We start from the raw sequence: 17,066 nt of genomic DNA on the forward strand, positions 1-17,066 counted from the left end.
CTCCCATTCTATTTTTATTTCCTTACAGAGTCAATGAAAGCAAAAAGTAGAAGTTTATTAAGCCAACTCAATGGCATTATGCCCCCAGGAAATCCAGTAGGTCAAGTGCTATAAATTATGGCCTTTTACATTGCATGAGTACCATGAAGATAAATGAGGATGCTAATGCATGACACCGAAAGAAGAAAAGGACACATTTCACTCTGAGTTTTTGTTCTACCGTTTATTTTTTATATCTTTGGGTAAAGGTAACATTCCATTACCTACGAGCAAATACTTTATACTACACCTTTAGCTATTTCTCCCATATAAATGACAAAATTGCCAATTCCAGAATATTGACACAAACTTTATAACACTGGACAGTCTTTCTGGCAATCTAAAAAATGAGAAATAAAAGCCCCAAATATTAAATTGATTTTCTGTGCATTTACGTATCACATATTAGAAAAATAAATGGTTATAATAGTCTCTGAAAATTCTCCTCATTGTTTCTCATACACATTTGTAAATGCTAGTGTGTTTTCTAACTGTATTTACAGCTCTTTCATGCCCATCTCTCCAATTCTACCAGGTAATGTACTTGGTCTTTTTTTTTTCTTTCTTTAACGTTGTAATTTTGTGAAGCAGGATGAAAGGAGTCCAGGTTTCTATTTCTGTACTTGCGCTCCCTAGAAGGAACAGAGTTTGGAGGACTGTAAAAGAAAAGTGGAGGTAAAAGTGTTTCCTCCAGACTGGAAGGAGATGCCTGAGGTGCAAGGGAGGAGCAGCAGGAGTGGTCAGTTGGATCAGATCACAGCAGGTGCATTTCACTTTCCTGTAGCCTCATTGTCCTAGCAATGGCTCAGCATTCCAAGCATGGAAGCTGCAGAGGAGAGTAGAGGGACCCTGGATGGGATTTCCTGCAAGAAGAGAGGACATGGCAGTCTCGCTGCCTCCACCTACCAGTGCCATGGGAACAACTAAGATGCTGGCACCATGGCATGTCACCAGAGGGGATTACAAGAATGGTTGGAACAAAACATTATGAACTTCAGCAAGACTGTGGCTTGAAATAAAGATTAAATTACATTATAAAAATCTAAATTTAATGTGTATGGCACAATTGCTGTACAGATATTGGATAAGGTGTGGTTGTGATTACTTATTTTTGTAGGATGAGAATGTTTGTACTGTCATGGTCCTAATCATTATGATGAAGAATCTGTTTGGAAACAAGTGAGGTTTGTATTCACAACCTGCATGCCTTTGACTGATGTTTCTCTCCAGGGCTCTCACATCAGCTTCATTATCCCTGAACGCCTGTCAGAAGGTGAAGGCTGAGGTCACTATTTGTTTCACCATTTATAATATTTTAATGAAGATTTGAAATAACACCATGACTATAACTATAAAGATAACTCACAAAACAAACAAACAAAATAAATCAGGACATAGAACATTTTGAACCTTGGGATCAGGTGTGGGAGAATGTTGTGTCTAACAGTGTCAGTCTGAACTTGTTTTTAAGTTCTTAATGTCCAAAGTAATTGAACATGTGTGTGTCAGGGGTCAAGTCCATCACATGGTTAAACTGCGCTAGTGGACTGGGGATATAAATGAAATATGCTTTCACAGTCAAGAACATACCCCATGGCTCCAGCTTTTTTCCCCCTGAATTCTTTTAGATTTCACCTCCAGTCTACAACAAGCCAAGAACTTGTCTCTTCCCTTCTGAAATTTCTTTCAGAATCAGTTTCTATGAAAGCAATAACAGTGCCTGCATACACACACACACACACACACACACACATACACACAGCCCACACACACACATGTCAATACACAGGTACACAGTATCACTCACACATAGTCATGTTTCCCAAGGAAAAAAAAGTGAATGCTGTATAGTCAAGTAGAAAGAATACTGTTAAAAGGCAAGCAAAAAACTGATTACCTTTTATCTGGGATATTCCTTCTTATATAATATTAACAGTGGGCTCTGAGTCCTTCCCTTCTGGGTCAGTTAGTTAAAATCCTGCTCACTTTATTCCCGTCTAAATTAGTACCATCCACTGGCCATTCTGTGCTTTCAGATTTTTTTAATGTGTATTTTTAATAAAATGATATTCATAATTCAGAACTCAGGTCATTGTGACCCTTTCCTTGCAATCTAAAATAAGATCTATAATTTTGTTTTGGAAGCATGTAGATAAGGCATTAGAAGTAAGGCATTTGTTGTACTGAAACCAAACTCCTAAAAGACACTACATTCCAGAAGTTATTTCAAATGGTTAGTCCCACCCACCATCCCTCTCCATTTCTCACTCTGATGATTTGCTGAACAGGGGTGACCCTCCCGTCTACCACAGTGAGGCCCTCAGTGGAGAATATCCATGTGTGTGCGTATCCTGAGCCAAATGATCACTAAGAGCCAGTTTCATGACTGTTTCCTAAGAGAATGTTGTCTACGATTATTTTATTATCTATTACTTAGATACAGCCAAAATTCAGTGTTAAACCTGGAAATATAGTACTAGGAAAATATAGGACTCTTCTCTCAATGCCTAGTAGAAATGCACACACTGCACATATGTTCAAGCAATACATAAGTAAAATCATTCAAACCACTCTGTAAATTATTTATGTTTCTGTTTGTTTCCAAAATTGTGAAAATGCGAAATATCAAGCTATTGGCCCAAATTCTACATCTTAACTGAAATGTAGAATTACATCTCAAATAAAGATAATTTTATTGGTGGTTATGCCGCGACATGCTTATGCACTCTCTGCTGGATGTTTAAACTAACCAGATACACGTTGTGAAAGTAAATCTTATAATTATTTCCATAATTCTAATATATAATTCTTATCACAAGTACATGATTGCTGGGTCTAAATCAAATAATAATTTTTATGCTCTTGATACCTGCTGGCAAGTTGCTTTCTTAAATGACTAACCAATTTATATTCCTTTAAGATTTCTGTGAGAAAACCTATGATTTTTGGGTCCACTTGATCACTCTGTGGCTTTTCCTATTGTAGTTTTCTGTTGAAGGTTATTCTCATTGACTTCTTTTTATTTTATACTTTATGATGCGCTCAATGAAAGCTGCTCCACACCAAATGCACAGCTTAATACATTTTATTTAAACAAATACCCGCATAACAACAACTCTGTGGTGCAAACACCACAGAAGTAGGAGGCCACCACCTTTCCGGGCTTCTCCACTGGCATTTTCTACAGTCTCCTTAACATTAACGCAATTTGTGATTTTATAAAAATCTCCTCATTCTCCTTGGTAGCTTTAAGATAAAATAATGCATTTCTAAATAAAATTACACCTGTTTCTTGAATTTCAAACACATACTATTCAAGAATATTTCCTCTCTTTAAAATGTCAATATAATGTACTATATTGATCGATTTTTAAATGTTAGGCAAACTTGATTTTTTGAAATAAATTTAATTTGGTTGTTATGTATTGTACTTTTTGCATATTGCTGAATTTAGTTTGCAAATACTTTGCTCAGAATTTTTGCATCTATAATTATTAGTGAAATTGATAACTTCTATATATTCTTTTGTGTTTTGATACAAAGCTGTTCATTTCTCCATTTTTTTAAGTTTATGGTATATTTGCTTTATTTCTCTAAAATATTTGTTTGAATTTGCTGGTGAATCAAGCTAAACACGGAGTTTTGGGGGAAAAATATTTTTTAAAAATATAATGTCTATTTGTTGGAAACAAAATTACTGATATTTCTTATTTCTACTTGCATAATTTAGTAGTTATTTAATTTTCTAAGAATTTGTCTATTTGATCTACATATTCAAAAGTAATGGCAAAATCTTGCCCATGATATTCTTCGTTTTCTTTTAAAAGTCTGTAGGATTTGTAGTGATGACTCTTTTTTATTTCCTTTCTATGCTCGGCTTCCACGAGTTTAACTGTGTGTATTCTGTAGTTTTTAAGAGCAATGTATATATATAAAGTAAGGTTTGATGTACTAAACATATTTTGCAAATGTTCTATATCCTTGCTAAGATTTTTTTCTTGCCTTTTTCTATCAATTATTCAGACAGGTATGTAATATTTCTCACTCTAATTGTAAATATAATTTTTTGAGATTATAAAACATTTTGCTTAATATGTTATCAGAATAAGTAATGTGGTACATAATCATTTAGAATTATTCTATTTTCCCGATGAGTTGTAATTTTTATTTTTATAATGCATGTCTTTTTAATACAGATAATGTTTTATCTCCTCTATCGGTAGATTTTAATATCAGCTCTCTGGAGATCAGTGTTTTTGCCCTTTTCTTTTGATTTTCTTGCATCTTAATATTTCTAAATATGCTTCTTTTTAACAGTCTATTATTGGGTTTTGCATTTTTTTAAACATCCAGAATAGCCATTTTGAGTTATAATTGAAGGATCGTGTCCATTTTTTAAAATAAACTTTATTTTTTCGAAAAGCTTAGATTTACAGAAGAATTAAGAAGACAGTACAGAAAGTTCTTGTGTACCCCATCCTAATCATTTCTGTTTTTAACGTCTTATCTCAGTATGATACACTGATACAATTAAAAAATCAGTCTTGATACATTATTAACTAATGTCCAGGCTTTATTCAGATTTATTTAGTTTTTGCACGTATGTATTTGCTGTTCAAGATCCTATATGGCAGGCCTCATTATATTCCATTGTCATGTCTCTCAATCTCCTCGTGGTTGTGATAGTTTCTTAGACTTTCCTTGTTTCCTCAAAACCTTTACAGTTTTGAGGAGTTCTGATCATGGTTCTAGAACATTCCTCAACTGAGATTTGTCACATATGTTTCTCATGATTAAACTGAGGTTATATGTTCTGACAGGAAGACTAGAGAGGATTAGTGTCATTCTATCACATCGCATCACATATAATATATACTATCAACATAACTTAGCACTTCCAATGTCTGCCTGGACTACCTGGCTGAGATAGCATTTCACGTTTTTTTGCTGTAAAGATTATTTGTTTCACAATTTCTGTACAGCCTTCTTTAGAAATAGGTTGCTTTATATAGTCCACATTTAAGGAATAGGATGTTACATCTCAGCTTTTTAGAATAAAGTGTCTATATAAATTATTTAGAATACCAGATTCTTTTTTTCTGGTACTACAAGATGCTCTAGGGTCACCTGATATGTTTCTTGCCCTCTTCCTGGTATATCTAGGTATTTTTTTTGAAGAGCAGCATCAGAACCAAGATCTGGACACCGAGTGAGCTCCTTGCAACTGAGGTGTCCTTGACTCTGAGCCCTTTCACCTGACATAGCAAGAAAATATATGTGTGCACTAACCTGTGACTATGTACATACCTATAATTAGTTCTATGTAAAACTGTCTGTAACAATGTTAATATTAACAATATGAAGCTGAAATTTCTATTCTGATCTTACAAACCCTAACCCATAACATGGAGCCTTCTAGAATTTTCCTCTTGCTCATCTGGAACCTCCACTCAAACAGGGGGAAATCAGGTCCCGCCACTCACACCCTTTTATCTAAATGTTTACTAAGTGAGTCAAGGTGGTTCGTGCTGTAGCCTCGGATCCCAGCACTTAGGGAGGCTGAGGTGGAAGGATTGCTTATACCTAGGTGTTCAAGATCAGACTGGGCAACACAGTGAGACCCTGTATCTACAAAAAAAATGAGAAGAGAAAAAATTAGCCAGGCATGGTGGTGCATGCCTATAGTCCCAGCTACTTGGGAGGTTGAGGTGGGAGGATTGCTTGAGCCTAAGAGTTCAAGGCTGCTATGATCCATGATTGCACCACTGCAGTCCAGCCCTCTGGGCAACAGAGTGAGAACCTATCTATCTCTAAAACACATACACACATGTTTACTACTGCATTTGCTTTTAATGCAATGACTGATATCTGTAAGATTAAATTTACTGTATTACAACACTTTTTCTATTCTTTACCCTTTCCATTTTTCTCTTTTCTTTCATGTATTTAAATTGATTTAGTTTTATAATTTTTTATTACATAAATGTAAAAATATACAAACATTTATTGCTTTTCAATGGTTGCCCTAGAAATTGCATCACACATCTTAACCTATATTTATTTTATATTAATTGTTACTTTTCTCTTTTTTCCCAGAGCAAGACCCTTCAAACAAAACATTTAAATTATTTTCCTTCCATAATACATGCTACAGTTGTTAGATATCTAATTCTCTCATACACTTTGAAACCGAAAACATTTTAACTCTTGCTATATACTGTTGATATTTGTTTAAATTTATACATGTAAATTGTATTTTTTTATTGATCACTATTTTTCTCCCAAATCTCTAACTATCTGACCATCCCTTCTACTGGAAGAACAGCCAACATCCAGTTCGGGAATCTCAGTGCCAAAGTCTTTGGCTTTCTCTAACCTTATCCTCCTTGAAGAACACAACTATTTTCATTTTGTTTTGTTTCATTTTATACTTATTATTATATTTGTTAGGGTTCTCCAGAGTAATATAAAAAAGTAGAAGACATATATATCTTCTATATATACATATATAGAAAGAGAGAAAAGTGAGAGACATATATATGGATAGATACACACACACGCACACACACACATATATATGAAGTGAGAGAGAGAAAGAATTATAATATATACTATTATAATACCTACATACATAAGGAATTAGCTCATGTGACTATGGAGGCTGGAAAGTCCAAATCTCTGGTGTGAACTGGCAGGTGATAGACCCAGGGAAGGAGAAAGTGCAGTTTCTTTCTGAAGGCCAGAAGCCCAGAGACCCAGGAAAGAGTCGATGTTGTGTGCTGGCAAAATTCACTCTTGCTTGGGGGAGGTGAGTCTTTGTTCTACTCGGGCCTTCAGTTGATTGGATGTGGCCCACCCACATTGGGGAGGGCTATCTGCCTACTCAAAGTCCACTGACTTAAATGTTAACCTCATCCAAAGACATTTTCATAGAAACATCCAGAATAATATGAAACCACATATCTTAGTACCCCAGGGTCTGGTCAAGTTCACATGTAATATCAACCACAACAAAATATAACATTATTTTTTCTGGAAAGATGATCTTTTTTGCAAGAAGGCTATTAGGTTGATGCAAAAGTGATTGCGGTTTTTGCCATTACTTTTAATGTCAAAAATCGCAATCGGTTTTGCATCAACCTAATATTTACCAATAAAAATTTGGAATAGACTCTTTTTTTGATTACTATTGTCAGCAAAATGTAAACTATTTCACAACAATTGAATGAATACCCAACTGATTTCAATATCTCTAATACTGCCATCATCAGGAAATTTAAAACCGCATTCATTCCTTCTTACAAGTGTAGACCTAAGGAGGGTGCATGCAAAACAGGCAGAACCCAGGATAATTCAACATAATTTAGGGGCTGCCTGCAGTGAAAGTCATTTTGCACTGAGAACCGACTCTGTTGGGAGTAGCATCTGCTCCTCCAAGCCCTGATGCAGAGCCCTTTCTCCTGCGGACAGCAGCAGCGTGCTGAGTCCATGAGTGACGGCGATGAGGGCAGTCCACATCCCTCCCTTCAGGTACATCCTTCCACTGCATTGCTGCCCCAAGCAAGAGAAGAAGGGTGATGACTCCTTTCTGTTGATCTCACCTCTATCTCTACTACACACTCAAAGCACAGGGTTCAACCAACTATCACAACCCGGAAAAAAAAAAAAAAAGCAGGTTTTGAATAAGAACATCTTTAAGTCTCGTGCGGGGTGGTATGGGAGTTCCATGCAGAGATAAAGGGAATATGGCAGAGGGGGAATCTTGGGAAAATACGTCCCCCACATTGAGGATGGAGGAAATGTTTCTTGTTTTGTTTGTTTTATTTAATCACAGAATCTGGGGCACATCTCTAATAGATTCATTTGTCAGTGTAATTCATGACAGCAGGCTTAAGACTTGAAAGAACTCCTCAAATTTACCTTCCTTTATTGTAACCAAACAATAAGACTAATATCTTCAGTGTGAAGCCATGTAAAAGTATATCTTGGAAACCATATAAGGTGGATTTACTTCCTTGTAGCTTTAGCAAGCCATTCAAAAAAGTATTTGATAAGATTGCGTGAACTAAAGGTTAAAAACAATTGGGATTTTTCAGAATGATATATTCAATTTTGTATGCAACTATTACAATGTATTTATTTTTCTCTTTTATATCTCTACTAGTCACTCTGTTCAGAAGGAATTATTTGGTTATAATGCAGCACATATTAAAAGGTACTGTGACTATAAATTCCCTATATATACATCTATATATATAATCAATATATATTCAATTTTTTGTTTTTGAGATGGGGTTCCGCTCTTGTGGCCTAGGCTGGAGTGCAATGGCATAATCTAAGCTCACTGAAACCTCTGCCTCCCAGGTTCAAGCGATTCTCCTGCCTCAACCTCCCATGTAGCTGGGATTACAGGCACCCGCCACCATGCCCAACTAGTTTTTGTATTTCTAGTAGAGACGGGGTTTCGCCATGTTGCCCAAGCTAGTCTCGAACTCCTGACCTCAGGTGATCTGCCCGCCTCAGCCTCTCAAAATGCTGGGATTACTGGCGTAAGCCGCTGTACCCTGCCTATATATTCACTTTAAATATTACGATAATTAAGAAAAGAATAGATTTATATTTCCTACGGAGACTATACTTTTAGTATAGTCTCCACTGCCATTCTGTCAATGCATGCATGCTCAGTATTGTATCTGGGAAGTGTTTTACAGCATGGGGTGGTGGAAGCCAGGTTCGTAGCTAGTGTCTATTTTTCCTGGGATAAGTACCCTCACCATGCGAGAGCTAAAGTTACCAACTTGGTATCAATTGACTTGAAATCTTGGAATTTTACAACTGTGTTCACATTCAGGTGCCAGGCTAGAGCTGGCCCTGGCACAGCAGTGGTATCTTTCTCCCTACCTGAATCTCTGTCCAGATATTGTCCTTTGCCTTCTGTCCTTTCATTACATTAACTAATTAATTAATTGTGAAAACCAGACTCTTCTGAAGAACTCTACAATGTAGCTGGAAAATAATACTGACCTGTATGAAACAGAGACTGAAGTTGTAAGAGTTAGACAAAAGAAGAGAATATGAAATATGGAAAGTCAGTGCAATTGATAATAGCAGCGATATGATTCACCATTTCTAGGGCTCCTTTCAGGCACAGTGCCAAGTGCCCTACACTTCTTACCCCATTTAATCCTCAAAACAGTCCTAACAGAATCACACTATTATCAGACCTACTTTGCAGTTAAGAAAACTGATGCTTAGTAAAGTGAAGTAACTTTTCCAAGCTCACACATGGCAAATCCATTTACTTTCAAATGTCTTATACAGGTGAGAACTTCTTTGACTTTACAGATGGGTGAGGTAACTGTGGTTGAAATAGCCTGAGAAGAATATGTGGATAAGAAGCGCCTTGGATTATGAGTGAGACTTGAAATTCGAAATAAGTACATTTGACCCTCGAACAGCGTGGGCATTAGGGGCGCTGCGCCAATCCCCTGCACAGTCAAAAGTCTGAATATAACACTGGAGTCTCCAAAACCGAACTACAAACAGCTACTGTTCATGTTACTGCTAACATAAACAGTTGACTAACACGTGTTGTATATTAAATGTCTCATATGCAATATTCTTACAATATGGTAAGCTAGAGAAAAGAAAAGGTAATTAAGAAAATCATAAGGAAGAGAAAATATATTTGCTATTCATTAACTGGTAGTGAAACCTCATGAAAGTCTTCATTCTTGTCTTCACATGGAGCAAGCAGAGGAGGAAAAGGAGAGGCTGGTTTTACTGTTTCAGAGGTGGCAGAGGTGGAAGAGGTAGAGGGGGAAGAGGAGAGGCAGGCACACTCAGGATAATTTCCATTGGAAAAAAAAGTATAAGTGGACTCTCAAAGTTCAAACCCATGTTGTTCAAGAGTCAACTTTATATACAATTAAGAGAGAAAGAAATGTCTCTTATTACATAAGTATTATATTGACAGTCTTTCTATTACTTTTTTACAATAACTATATCATTATCCTCATTTTAGAAAAGAAGTTAAATAATTAATCAAATGTTAAATAATTATGTTGTTAAGCTGTGACTTCAGATTCTTAGTGAAGGTTAAACATGTGTTCTAAACACCATGCCTCCACTCCTGGTAGCTCTCTCTGGGGTCCAACACAAACAGGCTTTCTTACCCATGACATGAGTTCACGAGTTTCACATCATTTTGCTAGAGCACTTTCAGAGATCAAGTATTGCTGTACTTACTGCCAGCTCCCTATAGCCTTTTTAAAAAATTCACTTCAAACCAACAGTTTCTTGGAAGAAAAGAGTCAGAAACTCAGGGAAGCAGGTGAACAGAGAGTAAAAGGACAACAGAAGCTCCAGAGAAATTGAGCAACAGGCCCAGGGTCACACAGGTGGTAAATCACAGAGCACAGATACGAACTCCCGCACCACAACAGCATTAATTCTCTTAACCACCATACTGTTTTGTACCTCAAAAATTCTATGTGTGATTTCACTAAGTTTAAATGTCACATGTCTGAATTAGCAAAATGTCACCAAAAGTAATTGAAATGTATTTCTCGCCTTCATCTTCAATATTTACTTCTTACTCCCAACTGTTTCTTTCCAACGTACTTTCCTCTAACGTTCCAACAAACACACAAAAACAGTGCAAAATTTGTTTTTAAAAAGTAAAATAAAACAGGGAGAGAGTTTCTCTCCCTGTTGCAGAAGGAAGAGAAAAGTAATTGTCAAGAGAAGTATGTTTAGGTAAGAAAAAGATAAAAATTTGGAGCCTTAGCTCCCGTGTGGGTAGAGCAGCAGCGCAAGAGAGCTTTGTTATACACCGAAGTCCAGGTGAGAGTGCCACAGCTGTCTTGCTAATGCACCTGCAGGATCACGGAAGATACAGAGACATACTCACAAGCCATGAGCTGCTAAGCAATCGGGAACCCTGCAGAGGAAGCCCTTTCAAATGGGAAGTCAACTGCCAGATGATCAGGAGGTGTGAAAGGAAGAACCAATCACAAAAGAAAAACAGAAGGCAACCTTCCACCTGTACCAACAGGTAGCCCACACATTTCATCCGACTTCAACTGGAATCACACAGAGCTGCCGAGGGAAGGAGAGCAAATATATTTGTTAAAATGTCATTTTCCTTAGCTGCAAAAAATTGGAAATAGAGTTGAACGTATTTCCTCAATCACTCCCTCTTGAAATCGTCTGATTTTCTCATTATAATTTGTTACAGATGCTGCTTTAGATCTCTGCATAGAGATGTGCAATTTCTTTATGTATTTCATGATACCATCTTTTGAAATAAAAAGGAAAATGCTCTACACTCTCTATCTGAAGTGAACCATTTTTTGCCTGTGCAATGCTAACGGCGGGAAGCATGCATAGGAAGAGCATTGGGCATTTTGAAATAAAATGCACCTAGCCTTGAAAACTGTGTTCATCCATTTCACAAGTGCCAGACTGGGCTGATTACTGGGGATTGGGTGGGAAATGCCACCATAACTGTTCTTTGTTTTCATGGGAGCTTGGAGACTAGCAGGAAAGACATACTTTAAAGAAGTAATTACAACCCACTGTACAGAAAGCATGCTGACAGTGGCCCATGTGGTAATTTGGGAGCAAGAAACAAACAGCCCACTGGCATGTGGATGCCGTGGGAGGAGAGGCACCCTGAGGAGGGGGCACGCACTCTGAAACTCCTCCATTAACTGCATGGAAGCAGAGCCAGGGTGGCCTCCGCAGAGGGATGATACGTGGGAAAGAAGGAGAAATTAAGGCAGGGTTGAAGAGGTTATGAATTTTTTCCCAAGAGAAAGAAGCAGGAAATGTGTGAAGGAATTTAAGCACAAAAATGATTTAAAATTTCTATGGAAAGATTTTGACAGTTATGTGGAGAATATACTAGGATAGATCCTAGGAGACCAGCTAGAAGCATGGAAGTGCTTCAGATAAGAAGTGAAAATAAATCGGACTGGGAGAGGGACAGTAAGATTGGACAGAAGTGAATCACTTTTAAATTAAGATTTAATAAAAACCATGAATATAAAGAATCTGCATAGTACTAAGTCAACAAATGTTTCTCTCTTGATAAATAGCGACTTAGATATATTAATACTAATGGCGAATAAATTTTGAGCAAATAGTCTATGCCAGGTATTGTACTAAACAATATTGCATGTTTGGGTTTAACTTCACTGTTACATATTATACAAATAAGAAACTCTTCCTTGGGGTGGGTAGGTAAAATGTCCTATTCAACTCAGCTTGTAACGTGGAAAGGAGCTCGAGTAGGATCCACACATCCTTGAGCTTCCATGCCACATCTATTCTCCCCAAACTCTGGGTGCTCCTCCAATTCCTCAGGCAGCTCAGTAAGTTATTCAGAGTGATTCTGAATAACCAAGATAGTATTTTTTGCTTACATTATTTCTATTTAAAATATCATTTCAAATCAATAGTTGATAGAATAAACAATGTCTAAATATACTACCCTGTCTGTATTCAAATATTTAAAAACTTTATCAGTTGAAAGAAAAAGATATTGTTCATAATGAGGCTCCAGCTGTAAGTCTATGTGTAATAAAAGGAAGTACAGAAAAAGAGTGGAAATTTTCATTTTTTTGGTAACATCTAATTTATCGATGAGTTTTTTTGTAATTTTGTGGTTTTGGTATATCTTTTAAATTTACTTGATCCAAGATCAGAAAGATTTGCTCTATGTGCTCTCTTCTAGGAGTTTTATAGTTTCAGCTCCTATATTTAGCTATGTGGTCCACTTCAAGTTCATTTGTGTATATAGTGTGAGGTAGGGGTCCACAGTCATTCTTTTGCATACAATGTTCAGTTCTCCCAACACCATTGGTTGGAAAGATTAACTTTAACCAGTGAATCATCTTGGTACCCTGGTCAAAAATTAATTGACCTTCAATATAAGGATTCATTCATGGATTCTCAATTCTATTCATTGATCTTCTATATTTCTATCCTTAGCTAGTGTAACACTGTTGCAATTATTGTGTCTTTGTAGTAAGTTTTGATATAGAAAATTACAAGTCACCCAATTTTGTTCTTTTTCTTCAAGAATGTTTTGGCCGTTCAATGTTCCTTGCATTTCTATATACTTTTTAATATCAATTTGTCAATTTCTGCAAAATAGGTAACCAGAATTTTGATAAAGATTTTGTTCAATCTGCACATCAATTTCAGTTCCATGTATTGTCTTTCTATTCATGGGCATGATATGCCATTTTGTTTACTTAGAAGTTTCTTATATTCTTTGAACAATGTTGAGCTTTCAGTATACAAGCCTTATACTTCTTTCATTGAATTTATTTCTAAGTACTTTACTCTTCTAATGCTATTTTAAATGAAGTCATTTTCTTAATTGTATTTTTGTATTATTCACTGCTAGTGTATAGAAATACCATTGATATTTGTATATTGATGTTTCTTGCTGCATTGCCGAACTCTTTTATTAGTTCTAACGGTTTTTATGGGATTCCTGAGAATCTTCATTATACAAGTTCATGTCATATGCAAGGAGAGTTTTACTGCTATTTTTTCAATGTAGATGACTTTATTTTCTTGCTTAATCTCCCTGCGTAGAACTTCCTACACAATGTTGAATTGAAATAGGGAGACTGGAAATCTTGTCTTTTTTAATTGTCTCAAGAAAAAAAATCATCAATCATAATCTATTATGTGTGATGTAAGCTGTGGGTTTTTTGAACATATCCTTTATCAGGTTGAAAGGTTTCCTTCTATTTCTAGTTTGCTGAATGTTTACATCATGAATGAGTGGTGAATCATTCCAAATGATTTTTCTTCATGAATTGAGATAATCCTGTGATTTACTTCTTTACTGTAGCAGCATTGCCTAACGTATTTATTGATTTTTTTGTAATTCAAACCAACTTTTCACTCCTGAGGTATATCGTACTTGGTCATGGTATACAATCTTTTATAATTGTATGTTGTTGGATTCAGTTTGAGGACTTTTGTATCTATTGATCCTAAGAGACATTGTTCTGCAGTATTACGTTCTCATGATGGCTTTAGCTGGGTTTTTGTCATAAAGTAATACTGGCATCAGAGAATAAGTTGAAAAGTCCTGTCAACTCTCCTATTATTTGGAAAAATTGAGAAGGAATAGTGTTAATTCTTTATTGTATGTTTGGTAGAATTTACCACTGAGACCATTTGGAACTTAGATTTGTGTATGTGTAAAATGATTTTATTTACTAATTCCATCTTTTCACTTGTTATGATTTATTCAGATTTTCTGTTTCTTCTTGAGCCAGTTTCAATAGTTTGGGTCTTTCTGGAAATTTGTTCTTCCTGAGAATATACCTAGCTTGCTGAAAGAGAGCTTTTCATAATATTCCCTTATATATTTTTTAAAATGTCTGTAATGTCTGTAGTGATGTTCCCTTTTCCATTCTTGGTTATGGAAATACGAGTCTTTTTTTCTTGTCAGTATAATTACATTTTGTCTGTTTAAAAAATCCTTCAAAATACCCTTTTGGCTTTGTTAACTTTTTTTTTTTTCCTATTTCCTATTTCATTTAGTCAGCTGTAATCACTATTATTTCCTTCTTTCTGCTTGCTTTTCATTTAGATTGCTCTTGTTTTCTAGTTTTTTAAGGTAACTAGATGAGCGTCTGGGTCCTTCTTTTCCCTGGGTCTTTCCTAGGAACACACACAAACTTGCACATGCATACAACCTTCTACTTCCCAAATAATATGTGTCAGATGTTCATTAGGTTATTGGCATGAAATCTGTTTTATTTTTTAATGTAGCTGTTTACAGCTCTACATTTTCATTTAAACACTGCTTTAGCTGCTTAACGTAGGTTTGCATATGTCATGCTTTTGTTTTTATGCACTTTGAAGTATTTCATAATTTATCTGGTGACTTCTTCTATGATCTCTTGCTTATTTAGGAGTCTGTGGTTTATTTTTTACATAGTTGTGGGTTTTGCAAATTTCCTTCTGTAGTTTATGTCTGATTTTGTTTCTCTGTGATCAGCAAACATACTTTGTGTGATACTCATTCCTTTAAATTTATGAAGTCTTGTTTTATGACATACTGTATATTTATTCAGGAGAATGTTTCTTGTGTACTTCAAAAGAATGAAAATTCTGCCTTTCGTGGTACAGTGTCATGGAAATGTCTCTTAGACAGAACTGGTTTTTAATGTTCAAATCTTCTACATTCTTATTAATTTTCTGCCCAGTTATTTTATTCATTATTGAGTTTTTAAGTCTCTATTATTGTTAAATTTTGTATTGGTTCCTAAAATTCTTTCCATTTTGTTTCATATATTTAAGAGTTCCTTTGTTAAGTAAATACTGTTCATAATTGTTATAATTTTCTGATGCATTGATCCTGAAAGATACATGATATCCTTCTTTATCACATCTAAAATTTTTGTCTTAAAATCTGTTTTGCCAAATATTAGGATAGCTGCCAGAGCTATCTTTTGGTTACAAGGTTTATTGTGTTATCACTTCCATCCTTTTATTTTTAACCTGTTTCTCTCTTTGAATTTATACTGTATCTTTTATAGACTGTATATAGTTGGATTAAAATTTTACTCTTTTTTCCATTTTCTGCCATTTATTTGCATAATTAATTCATTCACATTTAATATAACTACTGACATGATAGAATTTGTATCTGCCATTGTACTATTTTTTATTTTTCTTAGTGACTTTGTTGTTGTTGCATTGTTCTTTTACTCCTTGATTACAGAATTCTTTTGTACTAAATATATATTTTCTAGTGCGCCTTTTTATTTCCTCATAGTTTCTTTTACTGTATTTCACCCAGGTTTCCAATCAGCATTTTAACTTAACACAGTCTAGTTCTGATTAACATTATATTAATTTCAATGGTTTTCAAAAACTGTTCTTTAATATACCTCTGTTCTCATCCTTTGCTTTTGTGTTCTTTTTGTCATCCAAATTACGTATTCATACATTATATCTCCAACAACACCATAGTATGATTATTACTTTATGCAATTGTCTTTTAAACAGATAGAAGGCTTTGCTGAAAATTGGACTTTTTAAAGACTGTATTGTAATAACTCTTCATATTCCTCCCCAAAATTTGTTTTATTGTTAGGAGTTTTGTTTGCCTTTTGATTTTGTGTTTCTTGTTGATGATTTTGTGTTTATTTACTTTTCTGAAATAATTTTGTAGCTTTTATGTTCCTAAGAGTGTGCCATTAATGTTTCTGGCCAAATGTTTGTTTTTTTTTAAGTTGTCCATTTTTATTTTTAAGTCTGGCTTCCTAGGGTTCACCTGGGTTAGTATAATTAAGTAGTGCTCCAAAGATTGGTCAGAACATTTTCTTAAACATCTCCACTGTTTGTCTTCTACCTTTGGCCAAGAGGATCTGTGTGGCAAGGTATACCTCAAGCATCAGAAGGATTACGAGACAGCCTTTGCTTTCATAACTGCTTGGCCAGAGCCTCACGGTGAGCCAGAGAAGAGTGTCTGAGTCCTTCTCCTCCCTAGGTCTTTCCTCAGCACATACACAAACTTGCACAAACACACAGCCTTCTAGTTCCCAAAGAATGTGCCTCAGATGTTCAAAGCTCTCTATGCTCACATAGTTCTCCAAGAATTAAAAAAAAATCCAGCCAAGTTCTGGATTGTCCCAACTGAAATCACAGCCTCATGCAGCTGCAATATGGTGAGAAGCTTGCCACCGTATTGGTAACACTCTAGGATTAAGGTCTTTTTATTCACGGAACTTAGCTCTGAGTCTGATAAAATAACCAGAAAGTACTAACAAATCTGAGTCTCAGCTGATTATGAATGTGAAATAAAGCAAACATCAAACAAATGGCAGACATCTTTTATTACAGCTCTTCTGTATTATGAGACTAATTCACATTCTCATAATTTTTGTTGCTCTCTGTTTGCTCTGCTTTTATGAACTCTATATGTTTATCATATGTTTTATTATCTCTTGCGCTTGTTGCATACGATAGAAGATAATTGCTTTATA

General features: G+C 35.5%; 1 long non-coding RNA gene across 1 annotated transcript in view; it reads right to left on the reverse strand.

Annotated features, from left to right (window-relative positions):
* Window positions 1-205: 205 nt before the first annotated feature.
* LOC134759164 (uncharacterized) overlaps window positions 206-17,066 on the reverse strand; it is a 55,063-nt gene continuing 38,202 nt past the window's right edge. The window contains exons 3-4 of the long non-coding RNA XR_010135094.1: window positions 1,239-1,302; window positions 206-902 (exon numbers count right to left, since the gene is read on the reverse strand). This is a non-coding gene — a long non-coding RNA (uncharacterized lncRNA). The remainder of the gene's footprint in view (window positions 903-1,238; window positions 1,303-17,066) is intronic.

This window comes from Gorilla gorilla, chromosome 8, assembly GCF_029281585.2.
Source record: "Gorilla gorilla gorilla isolate KB3781 chromosome 8, NHGRI_mGorGor1-v2.1_pri, whole genome shotgun sequence".
Classification (NCBI taxonomy): domain Eukaryota; kingdom Metazoa; phylum Chordata; class Mammalia; order Primates; family Hominidae; genus Gorilla; species Gorilla gorilla.